The sequence below is a fragment of the Hippoglossus hippoglossus genome, chromosome 7 (genome assembly GCF_009819705.1).
Source record: "Hippoglossus hippoglossus isolate fHipHip1 chromosome 7, fHipHip1.pri, whole genome shotgun sequence".
NCBI lineage: Eukaryota > Metazoa > Chordata > Actinopteri > Pleuronectiformes > Pleuronectidae > Hippoglossus > Hippoglossus hippoglossus.
The window spans coordinates 28,357,738-28,364,880 of record NC_047157.1 but is presented as its reverse complement, the minus strand read 5'-3'; positions in this window follow the sequence as shown (position 1 = coordinate 28,364,880).

Here is a 7,143-nt window from a genome sequence, read left to right as displayed (position 1 = left end):
AGATTTTTACTTGACACGTACAATCATCCTGTGTGTCCTACTCTCATCCTGTGTGCACACAATGGACATACTCTGCACTTTTTCATTTTTTATTTCACTTTAAATTATTTCTTTTGATTCTATTGCCCTTTATATAGTTCATTATTGTCATTGCATGCGGACCTGCCTGCATCTACCGCTCCAGTCCACAAGGTGGCGGTCATGCACCTAGCAGCTGCTTTTCCAATAGAAGAAGGATCATGTTTACATCACCTGACACTGTCATCAGCTCTTATCACCACAAACTCTCTTCACATCTTCGTCTGTGTCTTTTACGTGTGTCAGCACTTCTTCACCAGAGAGATTTGATTTTGTATCTTCATGTTTGTGTCACATGTTAGAAGCTCCTCACCCCCCCCCACACACACACACTCACTCAGTGAATCAGTGGAGGATCCTCTGCTGTGTTCACACTTCTCCTGGATTTAGACTTTATACAGGTGCTCAGGAGGAGAAAAAGAAGTCTCGCTCTTTGTGTTCACACATGATCCTCCAGAGAAGACTGAGTATTTGCAGAGTCCAGTTCATGTCTGAAGGCAGCTTAACTGACACAGTTGTGAGTGTGTCCTCATATTTAAAAGCTAAAATGGTGACATTACAGCTCCACCTCTGCTCTGATTGGATGAAGAGCAGGGTTAAAATCTGCACCTGGATTTAATTTGGTGTTTGTTGGGTCCACAGCAGCAAGACATGGAGTGTGTGGGCTGTTGAGCACAAAATGTCCTTGAAAAAAAGTTCATCTGGAAGAGATTAAGTTTTATTACTTTTACTTTATGGTGACATCACATAGTTTCTCCTACTGTTACTCTACATGTTACAGTGTCAACAATGTGCTTTATCTTTGATCCACTGTTTTTTAAGCATCTAAACATTTGATTCTCCTTTTTACAAATTCCTCCCAGGGTTTTCATCATCAGTTAAGTGAAGTAATTTTAACATCCTTTCTACCGAAGTAGAAAGGATGTGATCACCCTGAAGTTAAGTTAAAGTGTTTCTGTTCCTAACCCTCTGTGAACATTACAGACAAATATCACTTTACTTAGAGCTGAGGTCCAGTCCAGACCAGAGACACTCTCTTCCACACTTTTCTTCTTTATTAAAACATTGAGTATTCCATCCCACTCTCCACATATCACACTTGTACCTCTCTTGAAAGTTAGTCTGTGTCTTTTACATTCTGATATACCTGTATATGTTGAACTGTCATATTTAAACTTTAGATGGTTGATGGAATATGTGATGAGGAGGCTGTAAAAAAGAGGAATGCAGCAGTAACTGTGATGTGTTGTAACTACAGTTTGCAGCTTTGTTTGGCTCAGTGATGACAGTGTGGTTTCAGGCCTGAATGAAGCAGCATCCAGAAAGAGCACTGGAATTTTTCACAACAACCATTTTGAGACAGTGGAGCCTTTCTGACCGTATCTCTTTCTCTGTCCATTTTTTTCTAGCTCTAAATGTAAAATGTATTTTTTTCAATGCAGACATTTGGACTTTGGATTCTGGTGTAACTAAAATCAGATGGCACAGTTTTTTTGGATCAATCAAAGATGTATCAGTTGCATGACTAAAAATAATATTTGTAATAACAATTAATTTATCTATCAAGGAGGAGAAAGTAGAAACTGTGTCTCACTCTGAAATTTGGGTTCACACATGATAATCCAGAGAAAATCCAGAGTATCTGCAGAGTTCAGTGTCTGAAAGCAGCTAGACATAGTTCTGAATGGACCCAGTTACACAGCTGCTTCTCTACTTAACTATGTTCCCTCTAGAACACTGAGAACATCTGCAGCAAATCTATTAGGGGTTCCCAACAACAGCCCAAAGACAATCTGGGATTTAGCTTTTTGTAAACCTCCACCACCAGTTTCTTTCTTTTCTTTTTTTATGCTTTTTTATGCTTTTGATTTTATTTCTCTTTTTTGTTTCCTTTCTGTTAAATGTCATTTTAACAAGTTTTTATTTTCATCTACATCGTATGTGAAGCATTTTTGGGCTGCATTTCTTGAATAAAAAGTGCTATGCAAATTAAGTTGTTTATTACTATTATTATTAGGAGTAGTAGTAATAGCTGTAGTAGTTGTAGTATTAAGTAAATTAACCTGTATGATGCAATATCATATTTAAATTCATGAAGCATTCTCAAACTGCAGCCTTGTTCACACCTGTGTTCTCAAATAGATGAATGCCATAAGTTCCTAATTAGCATCGGTCAATGCCCCACAAAGTCCCAGGGGCATGAGACTGCTGGGCTATGTGCACACAAAGAAAAAAATGAAAATGAAAAGAAATTTTAAGAAGTTAAGAATCATTTAAGGAAAAAATAGAGACGGTGACGCACTGAACTCAACTATAAAAAGATGCTGTATTTTGTAATCTCAGCAGCGGAAACTAAATAACTAAAACAAATAATACATGGGATGCATTTACACATTTAGAGAAAACTGTTTCAGGAGAAAGTTGCACAGTTGAAGTAAAAGAATAGTTTGAGCTCAAATCTAAAGTCAAAAGAAATTAAAAAATATACACACAGGGTTATCTGAGCGGAACCAGCACATCATTGGCTACACAACCCTGCGTGGGTACATTCAGCTAAGCATCTGTGGATATACGAGCCTGACGGGACTAGACATCCTGGGACGGGTTGTGACAAAATGTTTGAAATAATATCCAGGTTTAGTGGCTCTTGTTGGCTGGTCAAACTTTTTACACTGCTCATGTTTTTAATTTGGTAAAACAAGCAATAGCCATTTGTGTCAGGGACAGAGTAACACAAAGTCAGAGCAGCTTACATTAACTGTATCCGCCTCTGGTTCCGAGTCAAACACAGGTTTGTTTTGGACTTGACGCGCAGTGCGTGATCCCACAGACCTAAGTGTTGCATGTAAAATCTTACTTTGCTGTATGGTAGAGGCTATATAAAATGGGAAAGCTCTTTAAGCTGCATTTGGCAGACATGTCCAAAACATACTTCTTTGTCTCTATTTGCTTGCATTGAATGTGTTTCTGTGAGTGGATTAAAGGTAAGAGGGACTCGTGGACAGGAGGACAAATTTGAGGGAAACCAAAGAGTTCAGTAGCAGAGTGGTTGAGATAAACAGATCAATATTGTGAGTTCAAAGAGTTTCCAGCCCTGTGCTAGATGACCTAAAAAACCTCCACGCTTTAAAAACCTTTCACATAGTGGACCTCAGTGCTTGTTGTAAAAGCGAAGTACGACTTGTTGTGTGGTGAATATTTGTATAAGTGTAGAGGTGAAATGACAGAGCTTAAATCTAAGTTGTCAATTTCGTAAAACTCATCTTTACAGACACCGACTGTTGGACTTCTTACCGTTAAGATCATTTTACATTTTTTTGGTAATTCATTTTTTAACCGCCTTTAATGTCGTTGAAATTCCCTTTGAACTTTTTGATTGAATTGTAGATTATGTTATTTAGATAGCGAAGTGGTGACTTTTTATATTTTGGTTTTCATGACATATTTTATTTTCCTGTATTTCCATGGTAACGAGCTGGGGTTAGAGTTTAACTTTGCCATAGTGCTACAGAAAGAAGCAACACAGCATTTAGTTTACATATCAAGTGATTATAGCTTATCACTGCAACTTAATTACAGGAACAATGAACATGTTTATGATTATACACATCCTAATCATATAAATTAATATCACAGGCCTTTGATGTGTATGGGTGTGTATGGATGTGTGTGTGCATGTGTGTTCCTGAACTTATATCTTTGTGATTACCATTTTAAGCATAGACCCTACAGAGTGAGGATATTTTGGCTGGTCCTCACTTCTTCAAACGACTGTTTGAGGGTTAAAATCAGGTTTAGGTTAGAGTTAGGGGCGAGGGAATGCATTATGTCAATGAGTGTCTTCACTAAAATAGAAGTACAAACATCTGTGTGTGTGTGTGTGTGTGTGTGTGTGTGTGTGTGTGTGTGTGTGTGTGTGTGTGTGTGTGGGAAAATATAAAAGACAACACAGAACAATACAACAATTAAATTACAGTGATGGTCCAAAAACACACAAAGATCAAAACATCAGTAGAAAGATAACAACAGAAAGAGAGAGAGGTGTTATCTGTGTGTTTGTGTGTGTTGTAAAGCAGTGGACTTTGCACACCATAAGTTCTTTATGGTCTCAAAGTTTGTGTGATTAAATCCTCCACTATGAAGAAGTTGTTCTCAGGCAATCCTTTCATGTGAAGAGAGAAGCTTAGGAAGGCAGAAGAAGATCATCACGGACACACAAACCCTGTTTCCACCCACAGGACACATTCCTAACACCCAAACTCTGCAGCTGACCCCCCAAAAAAAACAAAATCTGTTTCTCATTACCACATTTCCCCCTAACTGCTTTGCTTTCTCTTTAAGGCCCCGTTGTTGTCTTTGTTTTTCTCTTCCCTGTCGTCTGGGATAACTCTGAGGTCGGGGTGAGCCAACAAAACAGGAGTGAGCGTCCCCAACTGTTTATCGTCTTAGTGAATCCATTAAGCAAACAGCTCGGCCTTCCTCTCTGCTGCAGGGCATGAGGGCAGATAAACATTGAGGAAAAAACTCAACTGCCTGCAGGCAGAGAATCGAACAGTAGTGACAGGAGTTAAAACATGAATAGTTTGTTTCAGATATGTGACTTAAAGCTACTTCAACGTCCTTGCAGACCCACACGTGTCTTCTTTCTTTCATGTCACTCATCCAGACTCAACGCTGTCTCAGTGATGCCTTTCTTCCTCCTCCTCATTAGCAGAGACAGAATGAATATTCCAATTAGTGACTGTCACATCGCTGTGCCAAGCGCATCCTCACAGGCTGTCAGCTGGAAACATTGGATAAAGGATGTTGATGGCTGCAGTAATCAAACAAAACCATATTATACAGGTAGAACCGCTCCACACAATCATTTCCCAAGCAAAGCATTCACTTTTTTTTCATGAGGAGGGGCAAGACAGCGTCATATTTACTGATACAGGAATGTTAATTCAATGAACTGTGCTTCAGCTCCAGAGAGACACGTTGTGTGATGTGTGCAACACGACCAACCTCATAAAAAAGGGTTAGGGTTAAAACTATATATCTACTTCGTGGTAAAAATTGGCAGAGACTCGTTAAAAAACTTTATGTCGGGGGATCCAGATCATTTAAAGATATCAATATATCATATATATGATATATGATATATATGAAACGAGTATCCGGTACGGATAATGTACTTTCACGAGCACGAGTACCAATCTGAGTAAAATTAGTCAATATCCGTACTCGTGATGAATGAAAATCCTCATTGGATAGCTGTGTCGACATCATTCCTTCATAGGCCAGCCACACACAGAGCTCTTCCCACACACAGAGCCTACAAAAAGTTCACTGCTGCTGCGCCAGCAGCGCCACACAACACAAACATGTCGTTGTCACAGCCAGTCTGTCCACAGGGATACTAATGTGTAACATCGTTATCTATGATCTCATATTGTCAGTGTCCACTGGCCGAGCCGCGGTGCGCAAAGCCTAGACACACGAGGAGCGAGCGCTCATCTCCCTCACACACTCACACATAATGTAATTTTTAAAAAGTTACAAAAAATATATAAATAATAAATAAAAAAGACAATGTTGAGTATGAAAACTCATTGAGATGAGTATGTTGAGTATGAAAACCTGCATTTTACTTAAAGGGCCCATATTGTGTAAAATTATTTTTCTGGGCTTTTACTATCTGTAATGACTTGAAGGCCTCAAAGTATGAAAACCGTCACTCCACGGACTTTTTCACTCAGTCCATTCTAAGAAATATGTTATTGAAACGTCTTGTTTCGTACTTCCTCACCCTTATGATGTCATCATAGAATCGAACTCTTCCCTCAGCCCCACCCAGCGGGTACCAGTCCAGCCTCCGAACCCACCACTCCTCCATGTTGCTGAGCTAGCAGCTTGTTAGCTACCACAGGCTAACCACAACAACAATACTGAAGAAACACTGCAGCGTGGAGGGATGCAAGGAAGAGAATGTGTCCGTGCACGTTCCTCCTAAGAACGTTACTGTTCGAGACCAGCGGTTACGCTTTATTTCTTCTGACGTGCCGTGTCGCTATGTTCAGCAACATGTCTGCTTGGTGTATTGAAACTCCGTACTGTAACTCGGGACGTTACTCCTACATTGGCCGACTGTCCTGCTAAAACTTGAACAAACATGAGGAACTTACAGTTAAGAAACATCCTGTTGTAACCTACTGTAAATATGTGGCTGGTCTTCTATAGCTGTATCCAAACATAATGTGACTTTCAGCTGTGTTTACCAGAGAGATCGTCAATGCGCCAGAATGAGACCGGTGATAGGCCTGGTTGCGTGTCACTCAAAGTGCAGTTCGCCAATCAGAGGAGAGGCGCAAGAGGCCGGCGAAAACAGCCTGTTCTGTCTGCAGCTGCAGAGAGAGGCAGAAGAGAGGACATGGAAATACACACTGCAGCAGTTTTTTCGACTTTAAACCACTGATATATCATATTAGGGGGACCAACACCTCAAATTAAATCCCAGAAAGGTATAAAATATGGGCCCTTTAATACTTCTAACCCTAACCCCCCTACTGCATGTGTTGTGTTCATTGATTCACTGAAGTTTCAATAAACTTGTTCTGAATAGTTCTCTTACTCTTGTGATCAAAAACTTGATCTGAAGCTCAATTCTAAGGCTGTTCTGTAAATAGGTTTCTAATAAAGCATGAATATAGCAACTTCTGATCAACCCATATCCATGTCAGGCTTTAAATACCAACTTACGCCCACTTCTGGTTTAAGCCCCACCCCTTCCGGGTAAGGATACGGATAATTTAGTTGGTTCAACAGATACAGATACAGATAATGGTGTACTTGCTCATCCCTACTTTAGATTATTAATCATTACATTGTTTCTTCAGCGTATTAAGTGAATATGAAATATTCTGGCCCTTGATGTACAGCTGTTTTTCTGTGATTGGAGACTAGACAGAAGGAAACAGTAAATTAACTAAAAGTCTGTAAACAACAACTTTTTTTCTTGAGCTCATAAGTTGTGAAATATACAGTTATACAGTACTCATACAGTACAATGCTCCTGTCTCTGTG